At 52.2% G+C, this 17108-nt stretch overlaps 1 long non-coding RNA gene across 2 annotated transcripts; it reads left to right on the top strand.

The window, feature by feature from the left end:
- Nucleotides 1-522: 522 nt before the first annotated feature.
- LOC147571522 (uncharacterized) lies at nt 523-11397 on the top strand. 2 transcript variants are annotated; one of them, XR_015247325.1, is made up of 3 exons: nt 523-554; nt 2028-2121; nt 7565-7773. It is a non-coding gene; the product is annotated as an uncharacterized LOC147571522 (long non-coding RNA). The 2 variants fall into 2 exon arrangements; XR_015247326.1 differs by lacking the exon at nt 523-554 and adding an exon at nt 11359-11397 and having other exon boundaries at nt 1385-2121; nt 7565-7637.
- The last annotated feature ends 5711 nt before the right edge of the window (nt 11398-17108 follow it).

Raw genomic sequence — 17108 nt, 5'->3', positions numbered from 1 at the left:
GGTTGTGGGAGGGGGATGGGCTAAATGGGTAAGGGGCACTAAGGAATCTACTCCTGAAATCATTGTTGCACTATATGCTAATTTGGATGTATATTTTAAAAAATAAAAAAACTAAAAAAAAAAAAAAAATACCGTACTTAGGTATTGACTGCCCTGAGACCCAGGTGCTGTCAAGGTCAGACTCTCCTGGGGTGTCTCCCCTCAGCCCTCCCGAGTCCTCAGGCGGCCCCTCTTCTGTGCGCCTCAGTCTTGGCAGCTGCCCGCATGGAGACCTGCCACAGAGGTCAGGGCCCACTGGTGGCCGCGTGGGACACATACCGGTCCTGAGCGGGCCCCTTGGTCAGTGTGGGCACTGGCTGTGGAGTGCGCTCCCTCACAGACCCCTTCCCTGACCCCGGGACCCTGAGGATATTTGCTCCAAATCGGGTAATAAAGAATGTGGGTTTTGTTTAACAATAAGCTCGACATTGACCATTCCATCTTGTTTCCTGTTGTGAACAATCATTTCTTCCCTCACAGGAAATAGACAGCAGCCTGACTTTATCTGCCCTCAGGTGAGTCTCTGAGCCTCCTGCAGGTGCTTCCCGTGTCTCAAAGCCTTCACCATGATTCCTGAGGAACACAGTCTTTTGTGGGAAACCTTGGGGTACTGTGATGACGTGATCGAAGACAAACCAGTTTCCCTTGACGTCACAGATGCGGACTGCCCCCCGAAGGGCTCGCCATACTCCGCTCACTGGAGCTTGTGATGAGACCCCTCTAGGTTCTTCACAAGTAACATGTGAGCTAGTGCACAGGTGTGAGCGATGCCCGTCTACTTTCTGTCTGTGAGCATGTGCCGCTTGCAGAGGACACCGCGGTCCATGACCGTGTGCAGCAGTGGCAGGGCTCGCCGTGTGCCAGGTGGGTGACCGCACCTCGCAGGCCCCTGGGGAGCACACGGCCTCTGCCTCTCCTGTGCCACAAAGACAGAGAGTGGCCCCTTTCACATCGTGGCCCAGCTGCAAGCACACATTTTAGAGCGTAAATCAGGTGTAGCGAAACACGGTGACTACCGTCCCCTTGACAAGACGTCATCTTCTCCTGGAGTATGAGTAACAGGAGGCTTCACAGCGCCCGTGTCAGCGAGGTCCGTGCTGTCTCCCCTATATTTCCCTGAGCACACGGTGAGCACAGGTTCCCTCTGTTCCTGGAAGGATGGTTCTGGGGCATATTTCGCAGTTGTAAGTGTCTGAATATTGTATCCTGACTTCACAACCTCAGTAACTTTGTACCAAGTGCCCTTTAATGCATTTGAAGTAAAATTAAAAAGGGCAAGTTATTTACTTGAATGTCACCCACCACACACACACACACACACACACACCTCCCACTCTGGCCTGCAGGGATTGTTGCAGAAAATGTTTCTTTGGTAACCAAAGAGTTTGGACCCAGTTGAGCAGCTAGCACTTTAGACACCTTCCGTGGCCTGCTCCTGAGGCCTCACCCGAGTCTTAGTCCTCGAGGCCCACCCACCCAGGGCCTCCCTGGGACGTCGATCACGGGGAAACCTTGTAGGACTTAATGCAGCCTGTGTTCCTGGCGGTCGCTGGCAGACAAACTTATTGGGAGTACTTCTGTCCGGCTGTTTATCTGTCTAGGGTGTATGGTCTGCTGGTTAGGTACAAATCAGCCAAACAGTGAATATATGAATAAGGGGGAGGGTCCATCATGCAGGTGAAGCTGCTTCTGTCTGGTTTTAAAGGCATTTCTGTCAGCAGAAATCCACCGGGTGGCTTGTTTTAATTTTCCGCTGGTGGTGGAAGCCTGCAGTGTCCTTCTCGCATGAACCTTCTGCATGTTTATGGCGCGAGACCCCCTCTGGCACTCAGCCTCCAGGCGCTGCCTGCTCCCGAGCCTGCAGATAAGAGGGGGCCCCAGCGGGGAGACGTCCACGGACACCGTGGAGCCTGCAGGGTCCCCACGTGCTAGCCCGCCCAGCGAGGGCCTGCTCTGTAATGTGTTCCTCCTTCCCTGCTCTGCCCTAGCCTACCTGGGAGCAAGGTGTCCTCGTCGCCATCCAGTGACTTCACCCTACACCCCACCTTGGCTGCCGGCACAGAGGACCACCTGCCGCTGAAGGTGAGCCTGTGCTCAGATGTAGGGCTTGGGGCTCCCTCGTAAGCTGGGCTCAGCACCATACCTGGATGCTGGTCGCACTGGTGTTCTGCATTTACTGGGTGCCTGGGCCACTACACAAAGAGCACCGACGGTGTGTGTGGAGTAGGAGGAGAAGCGAGAGCAGATCACGCTCCTGACAGGGGCCCGTGTGTGTGAGAAGCAGAGTCCCCAGACAGGTGTCCCTAAAACAAGCCTCGTATGTGTGCTCTGGTGCCACATGCTGGTGATGGCCACGTGGTAGGTGACACAGAGCAGAATGCCGGCTGTGATAGACTCTCAGCAGTGGGTGTTTTCAGGGTGTTCTGTGTAATCCCTTCAACTTTCTGTGTGTTTGGAGTTTTTCATAATAAATGTTGGGGATAAATGTTGGGATAGAGAAGGGGTGTGTATAACTGACGGTCAACACAGAGCGTGTTGAGTGAGGAAGCCTGCAGATGATACGCTCATGGCCCCAGGACAGGGCATGTGGGGTGGCCTGTGTGGCCAGGCAGGAGACACGGGTAGACACAGTATGGTGGCAGCCTCACCAGCAAGTGAGTGTAGAACCCAGCAAGGCAGGGCTGTGGAGGACCCGGGTCCCACCGTCCATCCTTCTGTGTGCTCCCTTCCAGAGTGGCTCACGAGGCCACCCAGCCAGTGGGGCCTGAGTTGCTTCTGTAACAGCACGAGGCTCCAGACAATGTGCTGGAAGCCTCGGCTTCGAGCTTGACTGCACTTGAGAGGGCCCCTCAGACCCTGGTGCTCAGCCGCCCATGCACATTCACTGAACTCACGCCCTTCCCTGGGCTGCGGCTTCCTCTCTGCTCATTCTGGAACCCGCGTTTAATCCTGACACCCTGTGTGCCCCCACTTCACGCCAGGCCCACCCCTCTGCGGGCGACCCCAAGGCCCGTAGCTCTTAGCAGAGTCATTAGAGAGAAATGGGTGCCATAAGACACACTTGGACTTGGAGTCCACTCTGGTGTGCAGGCGTGACTGGTTCCACAGCCCAGAGTAAGTTCTTTAACCTCCTGGAGTGCCTGGGTCTCCACGCTTGCAAGATATGCATGGACTCTGTGTGGGGTCCCGAGTCCTGCTGCCGGTGTCCAGCTGGGACTGGTGCTCAGTAAATGGTAACCCCCATCCCCCATCACACCTGCTTTGGACCTTGCTGCCCATTAATTATAATCCTCATCTGAGGACACAGACTCATCACTGATCTCTGCATTACCTGCTTCCTAAGTTTACTCAGTATTTTATTTATTTTTGGTAACAGATGAAGCATCACCGCACCCCCCCCCCCCCCAGAAAAAGGCAGGGTCCTGATGTGGTCAGCTTCTGTGTGGCCCAGCCACGTGTGGTCTGCTTCTGTGTACGTGGCTTGGCCACGCTCTTTGTTCTCATCTTTTCCTTTCACTTCAGTGTTTCACATCATACGTATTCCTAAAAAATAGATGCTCACAACACATCGGTTACTCTTTATTTCACAGAAAGGACATAGTGTGTATGTGATGTTTGGAATTTGGGGGAATCACCTCTCGGTCAAAACGGTGGTTCCCTGTCCTGGGTGGCTGAGCTCATTTGCCTTCCTTCTGCGACTGCTTCTTGTAACTCCCCTCTGCTGTGGGCCAGCAGGACGTGTGCCCCCGTGCGGGTCTCTGTGATGAGCAGTAGGCCATCTCTTCTACAAGGCCAGGCTCTTCTACAGGGGTGCTCGGTCTGCACTCCCGCAGAAGCATATGCATATTCGGTGCCCCGTAGGTCCGTGTCGTCCCCAACACCCGGGGCACCTAGTGGTGCGGCTGGCGGCTCACGATCCCTCCCAGCCTTCCCCTCACCACCGATGGTGCTGAATGTGCATTAGCCATGTGAATTTCCTTCTGTGGGAAGTGCTTGCTCTTGTCGTTGGCCCATTTTCCTCCTGGCCTGTTTCTGGTTTTCTTATAGATTTATTTGTGTTCTTTATATATGCTTGATACAAACGCCTCATTAGTTGGGTGAATTACAGATAGAGTGTCACAGCAACTCGACTCGATGCTTAGCTGAACTCAACATTTGAGGAATCAGAGTCACACTCACACTTGTGCATATTTTATGATAATGCTTTTTGGTCTCGTTTAATCTTGAACCCAATCTTCTAAAAGACAGTCATCTATACTTTCCACTACTAATTTTCAACATTTGATTTTGAGAGTTGAGTCCTCACTCTGTGGGTCATTGGTGTGTTTAGTGTGAGGTAGGGATCCAGCTTCATCCGTTCCAGGTGGGTTTCTGTTGTTCCAGCTGCTTTCGCTAAACATCAAATGGACCTTCTTTCCCCCACTGATTTATTTTTTGTATGTCTCGTATACTTTTTATTCCATACTTCCTCCACTACTGCCTTTCTGTATTTAGTTGAATTTGCATACTGTGCCATTGTGATTCCCATCTTCTTTCCTTTTGCTTATACTTTTTAGTTACCTTCTTACCGGTTACCTTGGGGATTACAATTAATACCTTAAACTTATAAGAGTCTAGTTTGAATAATACTACGTTAATTCTGGTAATATATACTCTGATCCTATACATCTTCCTGCCTCTTCCTTTATATTGTTACATCTTTACACGTTGTGTGCCCATTAAGAAAGATTTATAATTATTCTGTGAATTGGTCTTTTAAGTCACCTAGAGAAGAAGAGGAGTTACAAACCAAAGTACGACAATCCTGGCTTATGTCTCAACCTGTGTGGTTATCTTTCCGAGCGTACTTTATTTCATCTACTGTCTAGAGCCTCTGTTTTAGCCTAAATGTCTCCCGTTAGCATTTCTTGTAGGGGAGGTCTGTTGCTCATGAGTTCTCTCAGCTTTTGTTTATCTAAGAACATCTTAATTTCTTCTTTATTCCCAAAATACGGTTTTGTTGGATTTAGAATTCTTGGTCGGCAGATTGATTTTCCTTCCAGGACTTGAAAGGTGCCCTCTGGACTCCATGGTTTCTGATGAGAAATCAGCTGTTGATCTCACTGAGGCCCCTTGTATGTGATTAACCACTTCTCTCTCAATGCTTTCAGACTCCTCTCTTTGGGTTCTGAGAATCTGGCAGTGCTGTGTCTTGGTGTGAACCCTTCTGAGTTTATCTTGCTTGGAGTTTGTTGAGCTTCTTGGATGTGTAGATCCATATCTTCCATCGGAGTTGGAAAGCGTGCAGGCAGTGTTTCTTCAGATACTTTTTCTCTCTGCCCCCTCTCTTCTACTGGGCCTCAGGTCCGCCAGGTGCTCTTCATTTTCCTTTGTTCCATTTTTCTCCCTGGTCCTCAGGTTGGAGAATTTCAATTATCTTCAGCCTCACCGATCCTTTCTTCTCCTGCTCTGTTGTGAACTCTTCTAGTCAATTTTTAGTTTCACACTTTTCAGTGGCAGAATTTGGTTCTTTTTTGTAATTCTATCTCTTTATTGATTTTCTTTTTTGTTCATTCGGTATTTTCCTGGCTTCCTTTAATTCTTCACCTTGGCTCATTGGGCACATTTAAGACAACTGACCTAATGTCCTTGACTACTAATTCAAATGTCTGGGCTTCTTCCAGGAAATTCTGTCAAATTATTTTTCTCCTTTGAATGCGCCATATTTTCCTGTTTCTCTGGATGTTTTATAATTTTTTGTTGAGAACTGTATATTCTGAGTATTATAATGTGGTTAAGTCTGGACATGAGATTCTCCCACTGCTTGGGATTGTAGATCTTTGCTTGTTGAACTATCAGTTTGTGACTCTCCCAAGCTACTTTTGCAAAACATGTATTTGTTGTTGCAAAGTTTCTCTCATTATCTCTGTGGTCAGCCAGTGTTTTCCTTCAATGTCTGGCCGCAAATAGGGGGAATAAGTGTCCCATTAGATGCTCCCAAAGACAGCTGCTGCCGCCAAGGGGGCCAGGGCAAGCGAGCCCTTGTGCCGGCCCCTCGGGACATGACCAGACCAACCAAAAGGCACAACAGACAAGTTTTGGAGTACAGAGTCCCTACTGCCTGCACAGGAATGAAGGCTGTTGGCCTGTAGCCACAGGACGACCGAGGGTGGGTTGTCGCTGCTTTGTTGACACCACTCACTCAGGAGAGTTGGACAGCATCTCTTCCCTGGTGCTGTGCACCGTGTCTGGTCTGGCTTCAGAGTCTGGAATAGTTGACCCCAAAGGCTCTCTTTAGCACAGTGGTCACATCTATGGAGGACGAATCTCTCATGCTTCCTGTTCCCTGGCTTTGTCCTCAGGTGAAGGATGCCGATGTGCACTCTGAGAACACGTGTCACCACCTCCCCACAAATCTCTACCCCGCAGGCAGGCCTCCACTGTTCCACTGCCCGGCTCCATTGTGTTTCTGTTTTCATTCTAAACAAACAGTGTGCTTCCCTGGGGCATCATTTCAGTAATACCTTGATCACCTTTGCTTCCAAGCACCATCACCTCCTTCTGTGGGTTTTTCTTACACGTCCTGCCTCTACCAGGTTGCTGCCCACTCCGTGGCCCTCTGTGGCCGGCGCCCCCACCTCTTACCCGTCGGAGCCCTGCCCCCACCTCAGCGCCCACAACTGCCTCTGCGTTGGGTCCCCTGGGGGCCTGTCCATCTCAACAGCATTGTCCTCACGCCTGGCTTTTCTGCAGTCTGCAGTCTGCCGTTTGCTTCCTCTTCTTCAGGGAGCCATTGTTCATGAGGTTCCCCTTTCATTTCCTTCCTGTTTAACCTCATTCATGCCTCAGTTTGTATCTTGACTAATTCTCAAGAGCTGGCTCTGGGAGGAGGACAAAGGCATGTACGGGTTTAGAGATCTCCTAGAGACACTGGACTTGCAGAACCTTCCAAGGAAAGTTGTGCACAGCTGCACAGTCCAGTCCCACCGCACACAGCCCTGTAAGTCAGAAGGAGCACCGTCCCCGGCCATTTGGCAAGAGCCAGGCTCTCCCCTGTCGTCTGTGCAGGGGATTTGAAGTCACCGTCAGCAGGCCCAGTAGCACCAGGGCAAGGGAGAAACCTCCTGCTTTCGAGAGATGGTGTGAAGACATTTGGGGCCCCTGGGTAGCCAGAACTCACCACCAGCAAGCAGATTGTGCAGAGAAGGTGCCAAGCAAGACGAGGCGGCCTGTGTTGTGTCTTCCCCCCCATGCCAATGGTCCAAATAGGCTTTGCTGGCCCCCAGGAGACCCTCCTGCTCATCAGGAAAAGCCCCACTTGTCTCTGTCCTGATGCGCGTGCAGAGGGAAAAGCCACCCCCCCAGCGCAGCCTCATCAGCAGCCCCACATACAAGTGAGTGCTCTGAACTCAAGAGGCGAGATGGCTGCCAGTGTTCCAGAGCCCGTCGTGGCTCCATCTCCAAATTGTGCTCTTGCTGCTACATTCTGTCCCCTTTGGCAGTGCGAGAGATGCCATGTCACGTATTTCCTGTTATTTCTCTGCAGGTCTCAAAGGACCAACAGGAAATGAGTTTGCCTGTGGAAGGAGACAGTGCTGAGGGCAAAGGCCCAGCTTCAGGTAAGACATCACACAGTGTGGGAGTTGACATCCACCCAAGTTTGATTCCCTAAAGAGGAAAATGTTTTCTCCAGAAAAACAAGGAGAGGGAGAAATCACCGGTGGGGAGTCAAAGGCTAGGACGCTTGTTGTGTCAGTGGCAAGGAGGACAAGCTTGGGCTCACGTAGTGTCTGCCAATGGTGCCTGGCGTCCCCACGCTAGCCCCACCACCTGCTCTGTGTGCTACAAAGCAGCAGGTGCAAGACGTGGGGCTGAACGCCCCGCTGGCAGAGTGCCTGCAAGGTAGGAGCTGGCCCTGGATGGCGTTGCTGTGGCTGCCGGTGTGAGCCATGGACCCTGACGTGCAGGGGTGGCCAGCCTAATGATGGCACCAGAGCGAGGGCCACGGAGAGTTTGACTAGTGACTGGAACCAAAGGCCTGATGTGCTCTGTTAGAGGCTCAGACTCCACCACCCGCACGCTGTCTGCCGAAATGCACGGTGATTTCGTTGTTCACTCGCCTGACCCTTCCAGAGTCCTTCTGAGACGGCCCCACCTCATCTAAGGAAATGTTCACCACTCAGCTTTTAAACAACTACCTACCCTTGGCCACGATGACACCTCCTACTGCCACCACCACTTCAGAGCTCACAGTGCAATTCTCCAGTGCTCCTGTTTCTAGAAAAGAGGTGGAGGCTGACCTTTCAACACACCTGTGGCCGCAGGAGTCAGTGGCTCCTGTTTCTAGAAAAGAGGTGGAGGCTGAGAGGGTGAGTTTGATTTCTGCGTGATTCCAGAAGGGGCCAAAGCTGGATTTTAAGAAACATAAAATACAAGCAAGTGGCATAAGTGACAGGAAGCCTGAGCCTCAGGTCTGGGTACATGGCAGGTTGGCTCCTGAGTGGACTGACACCACGAGCACATGCATGTGCACACTGTCCATGTGGGTGTGGTGCTTGTGGACAGGTAAGAACAAGGCGTCCTCAGCCAGGGACGGAGGCAAAGAAAAAACCCACAGAGAGCCCCGTGGGCACCTGCAGCCTATGTCCCAAGGGCCCCTGCCTCCCTGGTGAGCCGGGTTCTCACGGCCTCACATAAGGGAGAGACAGGCCCAAGCTCAGGGCACAGCCAGAATGGAAGGCCAATAAGTCATCCTGTAAAATCGGGACTCAAATGGCTACTCAAATGGCATTGTAGTGGTGAGCCCGGAGGAACCCCGTGCTCCGCTCCCACAGGACACAAGAATGAACCTTGGAGCCGAAAGGAGCTGAGAAAATCCCCAAACTCCTCAAGCTGAGGATTAACACCAAGTGATTGTGGACCAGCCGTTTGCAGGTGCCGAGAGGCGCTCCCCTCGCAGGAGCTGGGAAGATACCAGCCGCTCTCATCCCACATGGCCACGCCCTCATGGAGGCCAAGGCCACCACTGAAAAAGACACATGTTGGGAGCTGGGCTCAAGGACCAAATGCAAAGTAACTGTGGTTGTTGTTTGGGGAAACGACAGGCAAAGGGAAAAACATCTGAAGAGAACAGAAAACTTGTTTAAATTGCATGTGTATTTGAAGAGAAACCAAATAAAACTTAGAGCTGCAGAAAATACCACTGACGTGGGGCAGCTGACTGAGGGTTTTGTAGCACACGGGTCACAGTTGGAGTTCGTGAGCTCGAAGCTGGAACTGGAGAAGCTACCTGACACTCAAAGAAGGGACGACAGGTGGAGAGCGTGACCGGAGGTGGGGCTTGGGTCTGTGGTGTGAGCGGAGTCCCCCACAAGGAGGGCTGCTGGGGGGCATTGTGCGAGGCAGTGGGGCTGAGGGCCCTGCACTGCAAACCCGCACACACTCGGGTCCAGTGAGTCCAGGAACGGCAAATGAGACTGTAGATATGTCGTGAGCAAGCTGGCACACTCCAGAGACAAATAAAATGCGTGTTTTTAAATATTTGGCGATAAAAAAGGGGAGTCCTTCCAGGGAATATCGACTAGCTACACTCATTGTAACGGAAGCTACAGCAGAGTGGAGTCCTGCCTGCAGTACAGGGGGCCATCAGCCCAGGGCTGCCCTCCTGGCTGAAGCACGTTTGAAGGCGAAAGTGAAACAGGCACTTCACACAGAAGTAAGGAATGTTAGGGAGTGAAAAATAGACCATTTTCGTAGCATTTTTAGAAAGCGATGTCCCTAGGAACAGACCTAACAAAAGACACGCCGGACTCATGGAGAAAATGATAAAACTTGCAGAGAGACGTTTTAAGGAGCCTGATGAGTGCGGACAGACACAGCTCACGGAGTGCGTGCCAGGCCTCCCAGAGAGGCCAGTGCAGGATGCCAGCTCGAAACCCTGCGTCTGAGATGTGTGTGGAACTGCAAAGGATCAAGAATGCCAAGAGGCAGAAAAGGAGCAATTTAGGATGTCTGGCTGGGCTGCTTCCACGAAGCTCGTGAATCAAAGACAGAGTGGTGTCTGTGCAGAAATAAGCGCAGGGCCTGGTGTGGTGGCTTGCAGGGGCCGCGAGCACGTCAGTGGGCACAGGGACACTGTTTCTGGTGTGGGGCGACCGACGAGCAGGGGTGGGTAGATTGTTTCATAAACGCGGAAACATTTGGTGCCGTGTGGGAATAACACTAATGAAACCAGACCCCACCTTGTACCGTTTACACAAATTAATTCCACGTGGACTAAAGACATAATGCGTGAAGGGACAACTATACAAACTGGAAGATAATATTTGGTACTATCTTCTTTTTTTAAATTTATTTATTTATTTTGGGAGAGACGGAGAGTAGGGGAGGGGTAGAGAGCCAGGGAGAGAGAGAGAATCCCAAGCAGGCTTAGCACTGTCAGCACAGAGCCCGATGCGGGGCTCGATCCCAGGAAACCGTGAGATTTTGACCTGAACGGAGACCCAGAGTCCGATGCTTCACAGACTGAGCCCCCCCGGGCACTCCTGGTACTGTCCTTATGTCCTCATGGTGACTGAGGGTCCTTAAGCAAGATTTTCTTAAAGGCACTGTCCCTAAAGGAAGATACACAGAAATTAGATCACACCCAGATACAAAGGGAGGCTGTCAAAAATTGGGAAAATATTTGTAACACATAGCTGACAAAAATTGGTGTCCAGGACACAAAGTACTATGACAGCAGCAGGAAAAACGTAGACACATGATGACTAGGCACTTCAGGGAACAGGGAACCCAGAAGACCCACCATCAAGTGCGTACCTGCTGCCATCCTCCGGGAAATGTGACTGAAAACCACATGTGGTGGGGTGAGGTCCCTGTCACATGAGCAGGTGTGAGTCTGACATCACTGAGGACTGGCACAGGTGGGCCTGGGACGTGCACGTGGCTGGTGGGCTAGGGCCAGTGCTGCACCCACAACTGGTGGACAAGGCCGTCGGCACCGCCAGTCATCCCGGGTGTGGGTGGGGAAATGCCTGCCCGCTGCACCAGGAGCCATGAGCATTGCTGCTGGGTCCGAGGAGATGCCCAGTACGGGGATCCCAGCATGGGGGATAGGTGGAGGAGGGTTCCCGCTGACCCGCTGAGCAGGGCTGTGTGTGCAGACACAGATGTCCTGTGCAGAAGCAGCTGCCCTCCTGGCAAGATGTCAGGACGGACTGCACCAGGAACCTGTCCTTGGCCTTCCTTGCAGAGGGCCGGTTCTGCACCCGGGGCCAAGGACTGGGCGCGCCTTCTGCTCACCGCCCTCAGGTGCTCATGGCACTTTCTTTTGCTCTGCAGGAGCCAAGGAGCCCACACTGGCCAAATGGGCTGTCCACACACCAATGGCCTCAGAGGTCCGGGCTCGGGAGGCAGCCCTGGAGGAACTCAGGCTCCCGCACACACTGCCCTCCGGCAGCCAGAATGTGCTGCACATGGATGTCCCCTCGGAGAGGCAGCAGGTCTACAGCAAGGAGCCTGCCACTGTCACCACCACCAGGAAGCCTGCGGATGGGCAGGTGTGCAATGGAGAGGACATCCAGCTTCCAGGACAGATAAAAGAGGTGACTTGGGGCCGGGCATCGCCATCCAGCTAGGAAGCAGAGGGCCCGCTCGATGCTCAGGGAGAGACCAGGGTCAACCTGGATACCTCTGTCAGCACAACTTGTGTCCGCCCTGCCACGGAAGCCCCTGAGTCCAGGGCAGGTGCTCACCCCGACTCCCATGATGCCTGCAGGCGCTCCCGCCATGTTCATGATGCAGTGCAGCCCTCGACTCTATGCAGGCACCAGTGGCAGCCGATGGCCTGGCTTCCTCCAAGCAGAGTGCTGGGTCCTGCGTCCAGAGTCAAGGAAAGAAGGGAGCCTGTGCACACCCTGACTTGTGCTACACGGAAAGACTTTGACCACCCCTGCGCCTCACTCCACCTGGAAGCCATACTTGAAAGGCATTCATAAGTTTCCAAACACGTCCCCATCGTGCTCCAAGATTCAGGACAGACTTGGTGTGATGTTTTCACTTGTGTTACTTAGGAATGTTGACAACTGTTATGAACCTAAGTAGCCTTTAAGGAAATTCTTCAGACTTTCTTAGAAAGTTATACGAAATAATAAAAAATAATTTCACCGGCAATAAGCTTGAAATCAGTCTTGGTAAACTTTAAATTCTTGGGTTTCAAGTGGCCTTTTCAAAGCCCCTCCTGAGTCCTGGCCAGAGTGAGGCCGAAGGGTGTGATACAGAGGAGGGGATTCTGGCTTTTTTTTTTTTTTTTAAGTTTATTTATTTTGAAAGAGAGAGAGAGAGAAAGACAGCAAGCAAGGGAGGGGCAGAGAGAAGAAGAGAGAGAGAGAATCCCAAGCAGGCCCCATGCCACCAGTACAGAGCCTGATATGGGTCTTGAACTCAGAAACAGTGAGATCATGACCTGAGCCCAAACCAAGAATCAGACGCTTAACCCACTGAACCCCCCAGGCGCCCCAGGGCTTCTGGCTTTATGGTGAACTTTTCACCACAAGATAATTAGTGCTCTCATGAAAATGTAATTTCATTGCATCCTGGATCCATACAAAGTGAGAAAATCCTCACAACACTGGAGAACAAAAGTGAGCTGATAGGTAGGTGGTCCAGGGCCAGGGGCTCCTTTGAAACCGGGCCTTGATCCAGAAGCCAGGAACAGAGCTGGGGGCAAGGATCCGGGATGAATCCAGTCTCCGGCAAAAATAAACTGAGCTAAACTGGCCCAAGTTAAGAAGCTAGATTTTCAGAGCTTGAGATCAGTCCAGATAAGCTCACAACCAAAGATCACAAACCATCACACATGAGAGAGCCGAGAAACAGTAAAGGAGAATTCAGACCCCCAGAAACCTCAAGGACTAGAAATACGGGATATTAAGGAGGATGCACAAGATATTTTAATGTTGGGGCGCGTGGGTGGCTCAGTCGGTTGGGCGACTGACTGCAGCTCAGGTCACGATCTCACAGCTCGTGAGTTCGAGCCCCACATCGGGCTCTGTGCTGACAGCTCGGAGCCTGGAGTCTGCTTCAGATTCTGTGTGTCTGTCTCTTGCCCCTCCCCTGCTCACGCTCTCTGTCTCTCAAGAATCAATGTTAAAAAAATGTTTAAAAACCAAAATATTTTAATGTGAAACAGAATGACCATAAGTAAGCAAGGAGAGGATGTTCTAAATGATCAGGAAGGTACGTAAAAAGACTGAAAAGGATTTTTAGAAATAAAAAAATATACTTGTTAAAACTTGGATAAATTAAACACCAGATTAAACATAGCCAAAGAGAGAGTTCTTGAACTGGAAAGTAATCCGAAGAAGTTGTCGGAATGTGGATGCAGCCGTGAGGGCCACGTGGAGGGAGGGCTGGCAGGTGGGGAGGGCAGGTGGGCCTCAGACGCGTCCACAAAGCCCACGAGAAGGGACTTACTGTAGTGGCCGGGTCTCCCAGGACTCACAAAACACGTGCCAGTGGCTTCTTGTCCAGCCAGCTGCACAGGTGAGGAGATCTACACCTCGACCTCCTGTACGGAAGCATGGGGCACCGGAGACACTCTGACCTTAAGGACAGCCAGAGAAAAGACCACCAACGGAGGAAGAGCAGACAGACAGCAGACATTCTGGCCATAAGGACAGAGGGAGGAAACAACTTCCACAAAGCGTGACAGAAAATAGCTGTCGACCTGGAGTCACATACCCAGAAGTGCTACACGGAGGAAAAAGTAAAAACACATTTGTAGATGACAGAGAACTGTGCTTACTACCACCAAACACATAGTGCTGTGACTGGAGAAGGCAGAAAGGAGAGAAGTGTGCGAAGCAAACATGGACACGAGGCATGGGGAACAGGCGCGACATTCACCCTGACCCTCTCGTGCTTCCTGTCGGCTCACCAGGTTTTCACAGAGTAAAGACACAGATTTGGACGACACAAGTAACGAGCCTGATTCACGGGATGGCTGCGGACCCCAGGCTCACTTGTTGGGAGGTGTGTGTTCTCCCGGGGCTCGTGGACCTTTTCTAGAAACGGAGCTCGGGCTGCCCTGCCTCACCTCAGCACACTTCACCCAGGGACCCTCGGCGTGCCGCCCCCTCTGTTCCTCTGCCCCTTCACACTGTGCCGGTCTCGCGGCTGTTCCTGTCCCTTCCTGCTCACTGCCAGCAGCGTTCCCCTTGTGGTCCTTATGGTTGGGGAGCATCCAGCCTCTTGCGTCTGTGGGTTATGGTTTACGTCAAACTTGGAAACATTTGGCCGTTATTTTTCTAACACCTTTTCTGCACCCTTGTCCCAAGTATTCTCTCTGCTTTTGGGGGGACCCCAATTAAGCACACAGTAGGCTGCCTAAAGCTGTCCCACAGATCACTGACGATCCGGGTTTTCTAATTCTCTTCTTCCTGTTCCACTTTGGGTAGCTTCTGTTGCTACATTTGTTCCGTGCCTAATCTGCCGTTGGCCTGTCCAGGGTATTTTCCATGTCACACACTGTAGTTTTTCAGTCCTGCTAATTCAGTCTGTGGTGCTGCTGTGACTCCCATGTCTCAACGTAACTTTCAGGCCCTGTGGAATGCAGTTAGCTGTGCTAATACCTCATACCAGTCCTGGGTCAGTCCCAGATGACTGGTCTTGTCACATGGATCTGATTTTCCTGCTGGTTTGCACCCCTGGTAGTGCTACATGGAATCATTATGTTCACCTTTTGGGGTGCTGAGTATTCCTGTATTTTCATGAATATTCTTGAAATTTATTCCGAGATGCAGTTAAAGAGTTTGATCTTTGTGTCTTGGTTGGGGCTAATGGTCCCCCACTAAGTTGTCTCCTTCCCCTGTTGCCTCAGTCGGCACTCCACGGATGCTGAGTCTTGAGCTCGGCCTCCGCACTTGCTGCACACGCTGGCCAGACCCAGCTGCATTCTCACGGGGCTCCTGCGGGGTTCTGGGTCCATCTTTGAGTTCTGTCACCCTGCATGGCGCTTGGAGGCTACTACCCAGGCACTTGCTGGGGACCCTGCCACTCAGGGGTCCTGTGCTTTGCTGCCTTTGCTCCATGTGAGAGAGCACACCTAATTCCTGTGACTGTGCCTCATCTGGACGCGAAAAACTGTAACAATGGGACAGATGGTACGTGCTGCTGCACAAAGGCCCATTTTCTTCTGCAAAAGCAGAAAATGCAATCATGGAAGCAGAGTCTGCTGGACCTTAAAAGGCTCAGCTGCTGTGTCCCCAGGAGGTGGAGAGGCACTGGGATGAACCCGATCCCGGAACTCTCGAGGGGAGCACTGTGTCAGAGCAGAGGGCATGGCTGCGCTAACCAGGAGGTGCGCACGCGGTCCTGTGCATGGAACGCTGCAGAGGAACTCTTGCTTAGATTAACTGGGGGCAGATCTGGACCGTACTAAGGGACAGATTTTGTTACCATGTGGAGGCTTCCTGGGAGGCTGTGGCACCTCTCTGTCCCACGGCTGCCTTCTGACAGGTTTTCATGCACATGTGGGAGCAGCTCCTTGAAGGGCTTGGATCTCAGTGGTGGCAGATTGTTTCTGTTTTCATCACCCGATAACTTGGTGGTGGACCGCGTCCTCCCAGAGGGGCAGCCAGAGAGCCACCTTGTTCACACGCCTCCTCTGGTGCACACTCCAGGCCCAGTTTTATGATTGCAAGGATAAATTCATAAGCTAAAAAAGCAAGTTTTGGGCTTCCTGGGTGGCTCAGTCAGTTGAGCATCCAACTGTTAATTTTGGCTCAGGTCATGATGTCACAATTCATGAGATCGAGCCCCGTATCGGGCTCTGCGCTGACGGTGCGGGGCCTGCTTGGGATTCTCTGTCTCCACCCCCCTCTCTCTCTGCCCCTTCCCACTTCTCTCTCTCTCTCTCAAACTAAATACATTTGCATTTAAAAATAAAGATGAAAAAGCAAGTTTCTGAAGTAAGCATCACACGCACGGGCTGTGGGCGCCAGCCCTGCCCTATGCCTCTGTGTGTCCTCGTGTCAACTACCCAATCTCTCTGAGTCCCAAGAGTTGCCTGGCAGCAGGACTGCAGTCAGGGCTGTGTGTGCTGAGGACCCCAAGGAGGACCCTGAGCTCTGTTCAATACGCTGTTGTTGCCATCTTGGGGGTGCTACTAATTTTTACACAAGGGGCCCCAAGTTTGAATTCTGACCAGGCCCCGTATGTATAGCTGGCCCTGACAGTGATGCTGTCTCCACCCTCCAGAAGCAGGGCGCCAGCCAGCGCAGCCTGAAATGTGGGGGCAGGACCTCCGCGGGCCGTGACTCTGCCCATCTGGCCCTGAGGGCTCCCCCAGCGCCCTGCCCTGAGGGTGTCCCCATCTCCCGAGGCCTTGCCTCTCCTTCCCAGGGAAAATGCTCCTTGGACATTTATGCTCCTGAAACCTGGTGCCCACCTCCGTTGGCAGATTACCCTGTGTCTATGCCAGAGCTCTAACAGGTCTTGCAAAATGGATTCAATGGTCACCTTTGGCCGATACGACAGTGGGAACATAGTGTGCAATGTTTTTCTTTCTTCCTCTTGCATCATTAGTAGTGATGTCCAGGAGAAAGCAGTGCTCAGGCCTGAGTGGGATGCAGCGAAGACGCTGTCCAGCTCCGACCTGAACAAACAGAACCCTGAGTCTCAACGAACAGACCTCTAGACGGTCGCCCATCTTCTACCAGTTTGTAGCGGAAGTAGAAACTAGAGGGTTGAAAGGAGGCATGTGGAACCCAGGACCTCTGTGGGGCTGGGGTGGGGCTGAGCCCCTAGGGCTGCCTGTCCCTGGCTCCCAAAATGTCAGGAAAAGCACGTCCTCCCCACCATGGCCTAGTGGTCTGAGTCAGAGCCTGCACCATAGCCCCCTCTCTGGTTCGTGAGCTGCCTGTGCAGGCTCTGAGCAGGCTGGAATCTCTGAGGTGAGCCCCAAAGCTGCATCCCACCTGCAGAGTCTGGCACTTGTGATTCATGGGGCTCTGAGAGCAGGGCAGAGTCTGGAGGAGATGTATGTGGGTGCGTGGGGGGGGGGGGTCTCTGCAGCTGGGAGAGTTAAGGAC

The sequence above is a fragment of the Puma concolor genome, unplaced genomic scaffold, assembly GCF_028749965.1.
Source record: "Puma concolor isolate L17-30 unplaced genomic scaffold, mPumCon1.1.hap2 unalloc_scaffold_23, whole genome shotgun sequence".
In the NCBI taxonomy this organism is placed as follows: Eukaryota; Metazoa; Chordata; class Mammalia; order Carnivora; family Felidae; genus Puma; species Puma concolor.
The sequence above is the reverse complement of the archived record's forward strand: the minus strand, read 5'-3'. Positions and strand labels throughout refer to the sequence as shown.